We start from the raw sequence: 16,700 nt of genomic DNA, 5'->3' as shown, positions 1-16,700 counted from the left end.
GCAGCCGGACGGTGCTTCAGAGGCGAAGGTGGCCCCTGTTATCTGCTGGCACAAAGGAGCCGAAAAGCCGCCACCGTTACGGGAGCAAACAAGGGTAGGGCGAGGACAGGAGGGTGGGCAGCTGCCGGCACCTGTGGGCACCCGCCCCGGTGGCATCGCTGCGGGTGGCAGGGCAAGGGGCGGGGTGGCACCGTCGCCATGCCCAGGGATGGGGTTCTCCCCCATGCACCCCAATGTTGGGGAGCTGAGGCTGCGTGGGGCTGGCCAGGGCAGTGCTGCCTGCCGGTGTGTGTTGCACACGCGTGTGCACACGTGTGCTCTCCTTCCGGCTCCGCGGGTGTCCCTGTGGGGTGCAGCGATGGGGTGCAGTGGCCTCGGGGTGTCCAACCCTGCACCCTGCTGGGTTTGTCCCCACCTGGGCTGCGGGTCAGGCAGGAAGAGACAAAGCCAAGGAATTAAGCTGTTAATGAGCCCGTCTGTCACCGGACCACCAATTTCCAGGCTGGGAACGAGGAGATGATGGAGGGTGGCATGGCTGGGGGAGGGGAGCAGGATGCCAGGGTCCCCAGCATGGGGGCGGCTGGGGGGGTGTCACCATGTCTCGACAGCTTCCCCATCACCACTGACCCCCCGGGGACCACCAGCCACATCCTGTGCGGTGGGGGACAGAGGGGACAGCATGGCTACAGCCATACCAGAAGCCCCGGGGGGGCTCTGGGAAGAGATTAGCCCATTACCCCCCGCTGCTGAGGCCCTGGGTGAAAAAATGAGCTTCTGGGGAAATAAACCCCAACCACCAGCCCTGGCTGGCGCAGGGGGTGTCACCAGTGTCACGAGCTGGCTGTTCTCTGCACTCAGGGCATGGAGGGGCACGTGCCTACAGGGAGCGGGGACAACGGCTGTACCCCAGGCATACTCCCAGACCCTCTGGATGCTCCCAGCCCCGGGAAAGGGTACAGCAAGGAAGGGGGCTTATAGCCTTCCCCCCTCCATTGCCCTGCTCCAGACTGCGGTGGTGCATGGCAGAGGCCCCTGTCCCCGTCCCCGTCCCCAGCCCGGATGGGCCAGGGGGGCCAAATTCCTCCGGGCTGATGCTGACGTCGGTTTTTCCGCGACACCTCTCGGGAGCAGGGCCGGGTGCCCGGCCGGGCTGGCGGAGGGACAGGCCATCTCCCCAGCTGTCATCACGCCCGCCTGTCCCCGCGATGGCCCTTAGCGGCACCCGGCCCCGGGAGGGATCTGGGGGCTGTGGGAGCCGGGGCTGGGAGCCTGCAGGAGCGGGTCCCTGCTCCTCTGCGTGGAGAGGGGCTCTGTGCCCGGCACCGGCAGCGTCCGGCAGCTGCCTGCCGTGCCCTGGCCAGACCCACTGAGCTGAACCCAGCCAAGCCGGAGTGCGGGCTGGGATTAGAGCTGGGGGATTTTGCTGGGCTCTGAATTAACTTAACGGCTTTGAAAGACAAACAGATTAGGGAGCTGCGGGGATCGGGGCGAGGATCAGCTAAATTAGAAGCAGAGGCAGGCAGCAGTGTCCTGACCAAACCCCGTTCCCCCCTGCCCAAATCCCCACCCCAGACCCGTCCCTGCAGCACCCCAGTCCATCCCCACTGGGCCAGCCCAGGGTGCCTCCATGGGGTGCCCGTGGTCCCCTCCTGTGGCCAAGCCGGTGGCGGGGCTGCTCGGGGCAGGCTCTTCCCTCCAGCCCGGGGCTTGGCCTTGCGTCAGCAGCCTCCGGGCGTTGCTGCCTTCCCCTTCCCTTTCCCTGCCCGTCCCTTTCCCACTCTCCGTGCCCCCTCTGCCTGCCCTCCCCTTCCCCAGCACCCCGCATCCCCACCCGCATCCCAGCTGCGTCCCCTTGCACCTCTCCTCGCGTGCCATGAAGCTGCTGCTGAAATGAGTGGTCCCGAAATAAGCTTCCGCCCAGGAAGCCCCATAAATCTCAGCAAAGCACTGAGTCGGGAGGACAATCCCGCAGCCCCCTTTGCTCGTGGGGTGCCTTGCCTGGTCCCCATGATTCCCCCCCCGGTGCCCGGGGAGGGTTTGGGGTTGCATTGCCACCCCGATAGCATCGGGTCCCCGGAGCAGCCCTGCTCGCTGCAGATCGGATTGCCAGTAATGAGCAACATCTGGGCATGGGGGCTGGGGATGGAGGGGACAGAGGGGACTGCTCTGTCCCCCTCCCGCAGCCAGGCACATCTTGGGGATGCAGGGCAACGCCAGACCAGTGAAAGCACTGGGAGCTTCGCTGCCCGTTTTGGGGTGACATCCCCACGGCAGGACCCCCAGTGCCATTTTATGACCCAAGCCTGGCAGGTCTCAGCCAGGCTTGGGCAGGGCAGTGGGGAGAGGGCGCCGGGCCAGGGCGGCCTGGGGGTCCCCGAGGAGGAGGGGGCTGTGGTGAGGAAGGCCGGGCGTGGGGGACAGCCTCCTGCTGCTGCGGCACCCCCGGTGCCCCCAGCCCCCTCCCACTGCTGCTTCCTGCGCAGGCGGCCCGGGGAGGCGATGAAAGCAGCCCCAGCAGATGTTTCTGGCTTGTTTTCATCTCATTAACCGTTTCCTCTTTTATTATGGGATAAATTATTAATTGTTCGGTGCAAGGAAGAAAGGAAAGAGAAATCCTGACGGAGACCCCGCAGGCCGTGGGGAGGGCGGCAGGCAGGGGCTGGCACAGCCCGGGGCAAGGGGAGGGCAGGGGGGATGTGGGGTCCCAGGGGTGGAGGCAGCTCCTTGCAGTGCCACCACGCCCCCCCCCCAAAAAAAAAGGGGGGTGATGTGGGGTGCAGGAGGCCCTCGGGGAACAGAGCCAGGGTGGGCTGCGCAGGGGCTGCCTGGCACCTGGCCTCTGTCAGCAGCCGGTGGAAGTAACCCAGGTAGACAGGGCGATGGCAGGACCCAGACCGCCTGCAAGCCCCCCACCCAGAGAGCCCCCAACCCCTTCTCCCTGCCCCCTCTGGCCCCTGCGGGCTGAGACCGGACGCACTTGCTGCACCTCCCGGCCAAGGGGCTCAGCCCCAGCCCTGCCACCCCACTCGCAGCTCCCCGGCCCCTGCCCCCCTGAAATATTCATGGCCCGCAATGACGAGTTAATTTAATTGCCCTGATGAGGAGCTGAATAATTTACACTCTTTGCGAGCAGGCTGAGAGACATCATTAGCAGCTGATCTCGGAGCAAGGAGGGGAAGCGGCCGAGGCCCCACCGTGCTGATTGGGGACACCAGGTGGGCAACAGGGATCCAAAAGCATCCCCATCGTGGTGTCCTCGTGGCCGGGTGGCGTGTGGTGAGGGCCCCTGCCCATCCTACGACCCCCAGCACCGTGGGGCGGGAAGGCGGCCCCAGCCCAGCACACCGTGGCTCTCCTGGTCCTGGGGTCCCAGCGGGTGCGGAGGCACAGCTTCCTTCCATCCCCATCATCGCCGCTTTGGTCCGCGGCCAGCGGCAATGGCTGGGATGAAATACGGCTGGGAGAAGGGGCCGGCGCGCTCTGGATTCCTGAGATAACGGGGACAGGCGGGACAGGGACCTTTATTTACATTTTTTCCTTGAAATTTCAACCTCTCTCTGGTGAGACCCCATCCGGCTGCCACAAAGATAAGAGGGGCTGCTAAGGGGGCTTTTGGGGGTCAGGATGTGTTTCAGGGGGCTTATTCCCCCCCCGAGCCCTGATGCTCACCCTGATGCTTGCCCCGGTCCATGCACCCCACGAGAGTGGGGGGCACAGCTGAGCAGCAAGGGAGGGCTCAGGGCTGACTCCTTCCCCATCAAAATCCACGTTTCTTCCTCTCCATTGGTGCGACGGGGACCTGGGGGGCTTGATCCACCCCGTCCCCTCACCCCCGCGGGTCGGGGGAAGCCGTGTCTCCTGCCGGCTCGGCCCCCCCGGCTCGGTGGAGAAGGCAAAGCCCAGGGTAACGCTGTTGTGATGGCCACACCAGGAAATTTCAGGCCAGAGGCCGCGGCCGAGGCAGTGGCTGCAGCCTGCCGCCCGATAACGCCTGGATTTCCTCCTGGTGCTGCCCGGCGTTCAGCTGGTGGGGAGGGCTGGGGCACCCTGTCCCCCCTGCTGCCCCACGGCCCTGGGGGGCACAGCTGAGCCCCATGGGGGTTCGGTGCTCCGGCAGTGCTGGGGGTCTCAGGCTGTGCCCCTCTCACGGTGCTGGGAGCGTGGCTGTCCCAGGGAGGGGTGGGGGAGAGGGGCTGCTGCAACCCGCAGGTGCCTCTTGCACCTGAAGCCCTGGGGGGTCCAGTCCCCGTTGCCACCCCCCACGCAGGGCTGGCCCCCATGGGGTCCCCTGGGGGAGGCTCCCTGGGAGGTCCGGCGTGGCTGGGGCAGGGGGGCAGAGTTGGGACCCACTGCAACCACCCCAGGTGGCTGCATCCACACACCTCACACAGGCGTGCAGCCACGCACGCACATTTGCACACACAGACACTCACATTACGCACCCCTGCATGCAGCACTGACATCCTCCATGCACTCAGAGACACAAACACACACTCCTGCGAGTGCTCAGACGGGCTCACATGCATGCACATACCTCTGTGTTTGCACACACGTGCATGTATGCATACATGCATACACCTATATATGTACACAAAGATGCAGATGTACACATCAGCAGACATGTAAGCGTGAACACCTCACACCTACGCACTCATGCACTTGCATGTATGCACACAGCCCCCTGTGAGCGCGCACACATAAATCCACAGGCACGCGCATATGTGCACATGCTGCACACTCACCCGCGTGCATGCACACCCATGCACACACTCGTGCACATGCATACACACGTGTGGTCCCCTGTGCACATGCACACACATGAATGTGCATGAACTCACACACACACACGTGTACAAACACAGACACCCACTCCTGCCTGCACACGTGTGCTGCCTGCCCGGGGTGCTGGCGGGTGCTCCCCACGCAGCCGCTGCCCCCCCGGCTGCTCTCTGGAGTTTAAGAGTAAGGAGGAATTTTAAATGCATTGACCCCTGACCCAGCCCTGCCTGCCAGGGGAAGCCAGACCCCGGGCTGCCCCCAGCAGGATGGGGTCGGGGGGGCCGCAGGGGATGGAGAGCCCTCGAAGCCCATGGCGGGCAAGGGGGAGCACCCCGCCTCATCCTCCCTTTTCCCGCACCCTGTGTGCCTGCTGCCTCAGGGAGCACCGACAAGGGTCACCTCAAAACCTCGCTGCCCGCAGCACCCACAGCTTGGGGATGCCACAGCTGGGTGCCCCACACTGGGGGGGGGCCTCTGTGGGGGCGGGATGCCGCCGCCATGCCCTCTGCAAGGGGTCCCAGGCCCCCTACCCCGCTCCTGCCCGGCTCCCGGCATCCCTACCGCCTGCACAGAGGGGCTGCAGTGATGGTGGTGTAATTAAAAACGCAATTAAGCGCTGTCACTTAGCAGAAAAGTCATACAGTTTGGGGATAATTATCTGACAATATAACAAGTTGCCCAACATTAATCAGGCACTGATCTGCTCCAGCAGCTGCGCTCCCCACTCCGGCCGCTCCCTTAATGGCATCCTTCAGGAGACAGCAATAAATCAGGCCCTTACGGGGGCCCTGCGGGCAGCACGCTGTCCCCTGCCTGCATTTGGGGGTTTTTGTGGTGCCAAAGTAGCACCCTCCCCGCCCAGCCCCGGGGTGTTTCTCTCCTGCCTGTGGGTGCTGAGAGCTGCCCGGGAACATGGGGCTGGTCCCAGGGGATCGGCCACCACCCCGAGTTGGGGGGCTGGAGGGGCACCCCTGAAAGGAGATCTCCTGGGGGGAATGGCCGTGCCCAGGGGAGATGCCCCAGGCTGGGAGTTGCCCACTGTTCTCCTCGGAGGGACACCCAGCACCCCCCTGCCCAACCTGGGGATGAGGCTGGCGAAGGGTCCCCGGGTGGCTGGGGGTGCGGTGGGGGTGCACTGGCTCCCAAGGCCATCAGTGATGCAGGGAATTAATGAGTATTTATGGCTTGTATTTGCCGGTGTTAATGAAGCCTTCGCGCTGGAACAATATTAGCTCTGGAGCAGAGGTGGGATCCTCCCACCGCATCCCTCCGGCATCGCCCTGGGACCGTTCCCATCCCTGGGCAGCCCCAGCCGCTGCCCCATCCCAGTTGCCCTCCCAGTGCTGAGCCCCAGCTCGGATGCTGAGGGGTCCCATGCCAGGGGGATCCCTCGGTGCCACATGTCCTTGGCCTGGAGATGGGCCCTTTTGCCCCCCTTCCCCAAATTTGCCACCACAGCCAACATGGTAGCGCAACCTGCTTGCAGCTGGATCCTCCCACGCTCCTTTCCCGCAGCCCCGGGCTCTGCCTGTCCCTGTCCCCATCCCTGTCCCAGCCTGCCCGCTTCCGGGGGGGATGCGGCCCTGTACAGCTCCGACTTCTAAGGGCTGGAGATAAAAGCGGAGCTCATCGCCTTTGTTCGGGCTCTGGCTGGCGTGGGCCGGGGAGGGGAACCCGCCAGAAAGAGACCAGCAGCTTAACACATTCACTTCACCCCTAATTTGCCGGTTCTGCCACAAAATCCCATTACAAAGGGCTTAGCGGCTGCGCCCAGGAAGAGGTCACCGCCGGGGGCCCCCGAGGAGATTTGCTGGCCACAAAAAGTGCGAGAAAAGAGCAACCCCGTCTCCCTCGGGCGCTCCCCGGCATGGCGAGGGATGGGCACCGTGTCCCGGGGTCCTGCTGTCCCCTGCCTGTCCCCTCCACCCTGCACCTGGCAGCAAGAGAGAGCGGTTGCAAAGGTGCAGCTGGGTTAATTCACCTTTATAACTCCAAAAGCAAATAAAACAGCGCTTGGCATTGATCTGCGAGCGTTGAGAAGGGCCATAAACCACCGGTGCTAGCCAACGGGCGCTGCCTGGCATCCGGCTGCGCCCGGCTGGGTCCCTGTGATTTGATAGGGGATGTGGCTGCGGTAGCCTCCCAAAATGCATCAGAGGGGCAGGGTGACCCCACAGCTGGGTACACAGGGAGTGTGCTGGGAGCTGTGGGGAGCCCAGAGCCACTTACGGCACCCCTGTGCCGTGGGGATTGGCTGTGCCAGGCTGGGCAGAGCTGCCTGCCAGCCCGGGGCACCTCGCTCGGCTGGGTGGGGGGGTTTGGGGGACCCTGAGGGCAGGACAGGGAGTGTGCATGGTGGGGCGTGCACAGCTGGAGTTGGTGTGGGTGGGTGTGCAAGGGAAGAGGAAGCCAGGGTGGGTGTGCATGAGTGGGTGCATCCACGCAGCTGCGCGTGCAGGAGATGTGTGCTTGGCTCCGCACACCTCTGAGCATGGCAGCCCACACACGAGTGTGCACACACGCCTGTGCAAGCGTGCACAGACATGGGGACCCTCAGTGGGTTTTGGAGGGACCAGGAGAGACCAGCCTCAGCAACCACCCCATGGGGCAGCGGCACAGACAACATCACGGCGTGCCGGTGATGCCCCCAGGATGGAAGCGGTGCCGGGCTGGGGCACAGCTGTGTGCCTGGCACTGCTCCTGCCCGGCTCTGGCATGCCGGCAGAGCGGGGAGCGAGGCCCGGCGGTGCTGAAAGGAGCGGAGCGAGCTCCCGGGTGGGATGGAAATGAGTCCCCGGGGGTCCGCGCGGCACAAAGGCGCCTGCTGGGGTGGGCCGAGACCTTCCCAGCCCCTCGCCACAATGTTTGCAAATACCGGAGGCCACTTACGGCGGGGCCGCTGGCGGGGAGGGTGAGGGGGGCTCCCGGCATCTCCCTCTGGCCAGGGGCTCACCGAGCACCGTGCTGTGTCGGGGTGGCAGAGCTGGGCACGGAGCCCAGCCCCGGGCCTGGCACTGCCCCACAGATGCCCCATGGCATCCCAGATGGCAGGGCTGAGGTGGGCAGGGGCTGCCCATCGCCTTTGTCGGCGGTCCCGGCGCGGGAGCCAGGGAAGCAGGGAGCGGCGGGGAGGAATGTCCCTGCTCAATGCCCACCATGCCGGGGCTGACAGCCCTGAAATCGGGCTGTCACATCCCGTCTGGGCAGCCCTTCACCTCCATTTGTGGGGGCCTTGTTCGGCTCCCGCTGCATTCAGCCAACACAAACACAACACTTAACCCTCCGGCTCCCGCTGTCCCAGGGTGCGGGGCCGGCCGGCACTGGGACATGCCACCACCATCCTGCTGCAGCATCCATAGGAATGAGGTGGGATGCCCCAAGGTGCCAGGATTTCTGGAAGGGATGTTTTAGGGTCCCCAGGACCCCCCACCCTCACCCCACAGCCCCCGATGGATGCCCTGAGCCAGGACCCGCTGCCTGCCCCGGGATGGGGAAGCTCAGGCCAACCCCTGCGACACCCCACACCCTTCCGCCGCCGCCTCCCTCCAGACCTCACGACCACCCTGAGACCCCTTCCCACATCTCCGTGGGGACACCCACCCTGCGGCAGCCCCGGCTGCCGATGAAAGCGGGAGCAGGGAGTCTTTCCTTTGACACAATTAAGCAGCCCGGGGTCCCAGCGCCTCGGCTCGCCGCAGTGTGTTAAATTAATGTAGCAGAAAAAATCATTATGCGGGGACACAGATGGAAGTGACCAAGCAGAAAATGCGATGTGCAGCGGCAGAGGACCCCTCTTACCCATGTAAACACCACAGGGAAGGACAGGTTTCCCAGCTCCCAGGCGAGGAGGTGACCGCAGCCTGCTGGGGGGCTTTCCCCCCACATTGCTGCCGGGGCAGACCCCGGATGGAGCCGGAGGCGGGGGTCCCCTCGGCAGGGGAGGGGAGCGGGTGGTGGGACCCCCAGTCAGTGGCTAACCCAGGTGCGGCGAGGGCTGGCCGGCGAGCCAGGCAGTGCGTGTGGCCGGGTCTCCGCTCGCAATTACCATGTCATTATGTGCCGGCACAGCCGTGGCTAACGAAGCAGAAAAGCGGCCCCTGCTCAGCACCCGCGGGGAATGGGGTGAGGGGGCCCTGCGGGGAGCCCACAGGAGCACCCAGCTACACATGTTCATGCACCCATACATGCACCCAACACATGTCCCCCCAGGTGGGCACTCATTCCCTGAGCGCCACGAACACCGGGGACCTCTCCCTGGGTGCACACCCTGCTCTCTCCTGCCTTTGTGGCCCCAAGGGACCCACACCCACCCTGGGGACCCCCTGAACCCCTTAGGGAGCTGCTCCAGAGAGGGTTTCTGCTCCCCAGGGAGATAAGCCCAGGGCAGACAAGGCCCTGGGGCTCAGCTCCAAGCCACTCAGCAAACACTGAGGGCTGCAGGGCTTCTCACTGAGACCTTGCACACGGGTAACCCCAAATATTGGGCAAAGACAGGCTGGAGGGTCCCCACGCTGGGACCCAGCATGGAGCACAGCAGGATGCAGAGGGGATAGAGGGGTGCTGAGCACACGGGAAATGTGGGATCTGATGCCACCAAGGCAAACCCTCCTCCTCCTCCTCCTCCTCCTCCCCTCCCACCAGGTCCTACCTGCTGCTCGGACAAAAGCTGGAGCCTCCCAGTTTGAACCCACTGGTGTTTCAGGGGGCTGAGGCTGCCCCTGCACAGGAGCAGCAGAGGATGCTCCCACAGCCCCTGGGGGGGTGTCCCTTGGGCAGCCCAGCTCTCTTCCTAGCCAGCCTGACCTTACACCCCATGGCCTCCTTCAGCCTGGATTTCACCTCAGCTGGCCACCCCGTGGCAAATGAGGACTAATTACACACTTGCCCTCATTTGCTGGGAGCTCCCAGGTGTCAGCGTTTGGGTGCTTCCCATGCCACCTCCCTCGGTGGCTCGGGGTGGCAGGACATGGCGATGGACAGGGGGTCGAGGGGGTGGGCAGTGGGCTGCCCTCTGCCCCAGCGCTGGCGGGGGTTATCACACTGGGGCGGCACGGGATGATAACCAGAGCTCCCTCCTGTCGGCACTGTGGAGTGTGAGAGCGGGATGGGGACAGGGACGGTCCCCAGGTCCCTGTCCCCCACTTTGGGGACGCCCTGGGATGGCGGGTGCTCGCTCCCTGCCGCCTCCCCATCCGCCTTTGTTTCCGCGGGGCTGCGTTCCCACCCGCCCAATATTCATGTGGGCCCCTTCCCTCCCCGGGGGGCTGCTAATCCCCCCCGAAACACGCTGGGGGATTGTTGACCAAGCTGCCATATCCCTTGAACAAGCAAGCCTGGGCCCCGCAGCTGCTGCCGGATTAAGAGACACCCTTTCTCTGCCATAGCCCCTGCGCCAAAGCACCCGGCCCCCCGAGCACGCCCGGCCCTCCATGCATGATGCTCGGGGCAGGGGCAGCCGGCGGGAGGCCAAGGGGATGGTTGCTTGGGGCACTCCCACAGTAAAAGCTGACAGGTTTAGTGCGGCTCTCCTGGCACCCAAAATGCCTCACCCGCCGGGTCTGGCTTGTGTCGGCGGTGCCGGGGGAGGGGAGGCCGGGAGCGTGCCATGGCGCAGGGCTGAGCCTGGGGAGGGCACGTCTGCAGGTGGCATCAGTGGCTCCCTGGTCCGTCCCCTCCCTGCTGCCACCAGCCATGGCACGGGCAGAGCTGTGCACGGCAGTGGCAGAGGGCGAGGAACAGCTCTCACGCTCTGGAATTGTGGGTCATCGGAATTAGATTAATTAGTGTGTGCTAATGGCAGCTAATTAGCACCCGGCCGTGCTGATGCAGAGCTTGCTAAGCCGGGCACCTGCCCCCTGCCCTGCTGCCTCAGTTTACCCACCTGCAGCGTGGGTGAGCCCGGCACCCAGCTCTCCGTGATGCCAAGGGACATCAAACCAACCGGGAAATGTTGCAGGGAGAGGGGACCAGCTGCCGGCTTGTTATCGGGGCCGGCCCTGCCAAGTGCCCCTGGCCGGGGCAGCCTCCTGGCTATCTCGTTATCTCAAGAGCTCGTTCTGGGTCGGGCTGGACATGTCCTCACGCAGAAGTGGGTGTTGCTGGATGGCCAAGCCACCCTGCCCTGGGCACCGAGAGATGTCTTGAGGGGGTGAATAAGTAAGGGTGGGAAGGGCAGAGCACCATGGCTCTGTGCTGCTCCTGCTGCGGGGAGGGATGATGGGACAGCCCTTTGTAGGGGGAGGCAGGCACCCATGGGTGCTATTAGTACCTGGAGAGACTACAAAATACTTTTTGGCTCCACTGACAAGCCCCCAGAGCCCCGCAGCAGCATTCATCCCCGTTAAGTGCACAGGGCAGATAAAGAATCATAGACTCATTGAATCGTTTAAGTTGGAAAAGACCTTTAAGATCATCCAGTCCAACCATTAACCTAACACTACCAATTAACCTAACACTACCGAGGGTCTTCAGGAGTCCCCAAGGAGCTGGCTGAGATGCTTGCCGTCTCCAGAGCGCATTTTGCGGGGCAAAACACCCCATCCCTCCCTTGCAGGGACCCCCCGAGCCCCGCAGCAGCCCCAGCAGTGGTGCTGAGCGCCTGCCAGGCTGCCTGGAGGGTCGTGGGGTGTCAAGGGGAAAAGGCCTTTCCCCACGCTGTGCCCGTCGCAGCCGCTCCTGGTGAGCCTCTGCCTCCAGGTGACACGTGGCCTTCGCTGGGGACACCAGCTCGAGGGCAAGCCCTCCTCCCAAAGCGGCCAACGAGATGGGTGCTTTGACCCCCCAGTGCTGCGGGGATCAGCTGGGGGCTGTGGCCATCAGCTCCACGGGACACGGAGGGTTCCCCAGTGCTGGCATTTTGGAGCACTTTGGGGCATTTTGGGGCATTGTGGGGCCAACCTCATTTGGGCAAGGGGGTGGCGCACAGGGAAAGGCTACTTCAGAAATTGCAAACGCTGGCACAAGCTGTCCTGCCTTCAATGCAAGCGGCAAGTGTGAAGTTAAGAGATAAAGAGGGAATTAGGAGATAAAGTCTGCGTAATCCCAGTTGCTCTATGCAATTAAAATGAGCTTCACCCTGCTGTAATTGGATGGAAGCTGCCTGCCAGCGTCAGCGCGACCGGGAGCATCGGGCGAACAGGCGCGGAGGATTCGCCGTGCCGAGCATGGAGACTTATCTCCCCGCCAGAAAAAACGAGAGGGCAGCGGCACAGAGCGCGGGAGTTAATGAGATGAAAGTGGAAAGCCTGGCACAAAGGATTAGCTCGCGGCCAGCTCCGCTGCCGAAATCCCAAGGTTCCCTGAGAAGGCTTTCCTTGCACCATGGCCGCATCCTGCATGGGCCTGCTCAGCAGAGGAAGGACGTGCTTGGAGAAGCAAAATTTGGCTCTTCTTCACCGGTGTGACCCCTCGATGGGGACCGGGCTGTCCCAGCCACCAGCTCCCCCTGCTCCATCACATCCCTGCCCCAGCACCCGGTCCCCCTCTGGAGGGTCCCTGCCCAAGACCATCCCTAACAGCATTTACAGCTGCCAGTATTAAGCAGAAATAAAAAACCCCAAGTGCAGATTAAAAGGACACTGATGAAATGCCAAGAGAAGAATTACAGCCCTAATAAACCACTGCCTTCTGCTGGGGGTGGGCGACGGGGGGGTTTACGAGGCCATTTAAACTTCACTGTCAGAAAGGTGTATTAAAGCCATAAAGGCCCTGTTGCCTCTCCTGTCCCCTGGATGCCGGAGCACGGCTGCGGTCATAAATCCACCTGCTTGCAGCCTGGGGCGAGGGGCCCGAAAGCCCCTTGTCCCTGGGAAAAGCCGGGAGGAGAAGCGAGGCCTCCTTGGCCGGGGTCTTGGAGGTGACGTCAGCCCTGGCGCGAGATAAATGCCGGCCGTGGGCCTGCGGTGCTGGCAGGGACGGGATTATCTCGGCGTGGAGGCAGGGACATGCCTCGTCCATCACCCACTGCCCGCCCGCCCGCCTGCCGGGAACGTGCCCCCAGTGCTCCCGGAATGGGAGCCCGTGCCCCCAGTGCCGGCGCACCCCGTTCCCTGCCTGCCGCCTGGGCCCCAGGGGACAAGGGGACATGGGCTGGGACGGCAGCACAGCCGCCGTCACGCTGTCGGGGACAGCCCCTGCTCCATTCCAGCCCCCAGGCGTGCTGTGCCGCGCGTCCATCGCCCGGCTCTTCGACCCCACGAGCCCCAGAGCTGGGGCTGGCGTGGGACGGGCTCTCCCCATCCAGCTCTCCCCCAGCCCTGCGCCGTCCGGCAGGTTTGTTTGCACAGGGCTGATGACGCCAGCTCAAACACCTCGGCACTCCTGCCCCGGTGCTCCCGCCCCGGGCTTGGCTCATCCTCTCGTTCCCCTTCCTGGAAGGCTCCGCTGTGCATGGAAACACCCGCTGCTTCCCCGGAGCTTTTCGCCTTCCTCCTCCCCATCAGTGGTTCCTGTGGGGTCCTTCTGTGCCGTGGCATTGTGGGATGGGGATGGGGCCAGGGATGGGGACGGTGCTGGATGGTGCTGGAAGGTGCTTTCCGGCACAAGGCGCCCGGCACAGCCTGACTCACCGCCCCTGGAATGGGTCATGGTTTCAGCTTCATGCTCCCGGGGCGCAGGCCTGGCTCCCCGCCTGGGTGACGATGGGGACAGTGGGATGGGGGAAACCTGCGCCGAGGGAGGTGGCAGAGGTTGAGCCGTGCCAGGGGGTGGTGGCACAGGGCACCTTTCTCTCGGGGCACCAGCACGGGGCTGCTGGGGTGGTGGGGATGTGCTGGGGGTCAGTGGGGCCGGCTGGGGACCCCCAAGAGCAGGTGGGACCCAGTGGGGGCCTAGGGTGGGTGGTGGGTGCCTCTCCCCCCGCCATATGCTATGCTAGGAGGAGCTGCTCGCCCCCTCCACTGCCCCAGTTTGGGGGCCCGCAGCCCCTGCCGCTTCCCACGCTGGCTCATTAGCAAGTTCAGAGCGAGGAAACCCGTTAATGGCACACAATGACTGCAGGCTGCGGGCGGCGGGGAGCGCGCAGGGAGCCGAGCCCAAACCCTCACGCAGAGCTGGGGCTGCTGTTTTTTCCCTTCCCTTTGAACTTCCCCAGCTGCCCGGAGCTGCGGTTCCCCTGAGCATGGACTGGGGCAGCTGGGGCGGCGGGGCACAGTTGGGTGCAGCACCCGTACCCCCCACCCACCGCCATGCCGACCTCCTTCCCCGGCTCAGCCCATCCACCCTGGCTTCAGGGCAGCGCCTGGGTTCCGGGCATCACTCTGGAGCGTCTGGCTCTTGCACCGGGATGGGTCATCAGAGTTTTGGTTTTGCTGGGCTCCTGGTCACGCCACCCCCAGGGGAAGGGGTGGGGAGGGGGTGCTGCCAGGGCCCAGCAAGCACCGGGCCGGCGGGCGAAGTGAGCGTGCCGGGAGGTGGCCCGCACGCCCCCGTGACTCAGCCGGCCCCAGCGGAGGCAGAGGTGGGGTAGCGATACCGGAGCTAAAAAAAACCCGGCCAAGCGCAAGGGAGAGGAAATTTCTCATTAGCCAGAAACGTGTGGCTGAACCTGTCTGACACCCGGGGCGGCCCCCGGCCCCCGGCGGTGATACTGTCCCCGGCTTTGCGGGAGATCAAAGCTGGAGCGGGGGCAATAAGGGGGCTCAGCAGCTGTTTGGGCAGCGGCCGTGGAGGGGAGTGGGATGGGGTGGGAAAGGGATCTCCCCATTTCCCCCAGGTGCTGCTCTGGGAGAAGCCAGATTTGGGTGGCAGGAGGGGCTGGGTGGGCAGCAATACCCACTGCAGGGGTGGTCCGCACCGATCAGCCACCCAGGGGTGGGTAGGGGTGATGGCCAGCGAAACGCGGGTGAGGCAAGCTGGCAGGGACCAGGGCATCTCTAGCTATTGCTCCCGGCCACGCAGCGGCCCCTTTGCTCCCCTTGTTTCCAAAGGAGCCAACGTTTCCAGCCGGGGTGGCCCGCGGGGGGAGCGATGCAGCCCCTGGCGCCAGCCCCAGCCCTACTAGGAAGGCCAGTACAGCTTTTGCTCCGAATTTCCCCCTCTGGACCCAGCCTTTCCCCAACACCAGACCACCACATCGGGTCGAGGCATTGCCCCGGTCTTGTTTAATAACCCAAAGCTGCTTTTTGCCTCCCAGTCCAGCGTCGGGTCAGATTCTGCTCCTCGAGCAAGGCAGACAGGCGCGGGGTGATTAATGCGGGCGCGTTCGCTCGCTGGCTGCGCGCTGCCAAAGACGATGTCAGCTCCCAGGCATCTGGGGGAGAGCCGCCTCCTGCTCCCCAAGGCAGCCCCCCAGCCCCCAGCCCTTGGATCCCCTTTTTGGGAGCATCCCAGGCTGGCTGGCAGCTCCTGGTGCAGGGATGCTGGGCACCACTTGGGGGGGGCTTGTCCCCCATGGTGCCTGCGTGGGGACACTCAGCCCTGCTTGAGGGGGCAAGGACGCAGTGCCAGCAGCAGCGGGCAGGGAGGATGGGCTGCGGCGGCAGCCGAGAATGGGCGCCGCACCATGTGCAAGCCCCCTGCTAGCTACCAAAGGAGACTGGAAGGAAGGAGTGGGAAGAAAATGATTAAAACAATTTCTTTTTTTTTCTTAATAAAAAAAAAAAAACCCTGGGAAAAAGCCGCGTAGGGTCCTGGCACGTGAACAGAGTCTGTAAGTGGTCTTAAAAATTACCAATAAATAATCTTAACGGGAAACAGAAGGAGCAGAGCCGGGGCGTTCGTGGGTGTCTCGCGGCTCCCTGTGAGCATGGGAAAACTCGCCGGATCCTGTCCCTCGCACCACGGAGGCAGCCCCTTCCCGGGCTGCGGTGTGTCCCTGGCCCCGGCCACGAGGCAGCGACCCGCCTGGCCGGTGTCCGTCCCGTCCCTGGCTGAGCATGTGTGCAGGATGCGGCTCCTGGCACGACCGCGCTGGCAATTCCCGCGGGCACAGGGTGGCAACGGGGATGAGGCCCAGTGGAGGCCGTGGGGGGATGCCCGTGCCCCCGCTGCCCCCTGCCCTGGGCTGGCCTGCTGGGTCGTGGCCCTGCCGAGCCGTGCCGAGCCGTGATCCCTTCCAGCTGTGCCGGCCCCAGGGGGCTGACGGGGCTGCAGGATCCTCTCCCTGCCAAGTCGCCGAGGTGTCAGCCAAGAGTTAGCAGGGAAAACGCCAAGCAGCCGGCGAGCCGGCCAAGCCATCATCCCCAGCCTTCCTCCTCCTCCTCTGCTGGGGAGAGCCTCCCACCCTCTCGCTGGAGCCCTGAGCCCCCGGCCCACCCCAGCCGGGTGCCCCTTAGCACCCGGCATGCCGTCACCCCAGCCATGCCCGCGGGACCCCCCACCGCCGCTCCCAGGGTGTCCCCCTGTCCCGGCCCCTCCACCTGGGTCCCCCTCCTCTGGGCCTGTCTGGAAAGGGACGGTCCCCCCTCTCTGAACTTTCCAGCTCTCTGCAGAGCGGGAACAATCGTAGCCTTTGTCTTCCCTTAATCTCCTGGTTAGGAATTAAAAGGGGGGAAAAAAAACCCCAGCAGCACAAAAGGCTCTTTTGCAGGGGCTGGGAGGGGGGAAGAGCAGGGCGCAGGCGGAGCACAGGCAGGGTGCAGGCAGGGCTTGCCTTCCCCCCCACCCCAGCCTGGCCACCACGCTCCCCAAGGGCCACCCCACGCTGTCCCCATCCCCGCTGCCCCAGGATGTCCCCGCAGCAGCACCCGAGGGCTGGCGGCTCGGGGAGCATCACCTGCTCCCCCCACCCTGTCCCCCAAAGGTCCTCGCCCACCGGCTGCCCTGGGAGGTGGTGGGGAGCATCTTTGGGGAGGCTTGGGCTGGGCTTGCACCCACGCGGGGCCAAGTGCCTCTGCTGCCATGGGCCCACTTTTACACACACAAGTGCCCCAACACACCCGCGCCCACCCAGCGCAGGACTCCTCGCCACCCGGAGCCCCCCA

Source organism: Pelecanus crispus, chromosome 9 (assembly GCF_030463565.1).
Source record: "Pelecanus crispus isolate bPelCri1 chromosome 9, bPelCri1.pri, whole genome shotgun sequence".
Taxonomy (NCBI): Eukaryota; Metazoa; Chordata; class Aves; order Pelecaniformes; family Pelecanidae; genus Pelecanus; species Pelecanus crispus.
Note: the sequence above shows the minus strand (reverse complement) of the source record.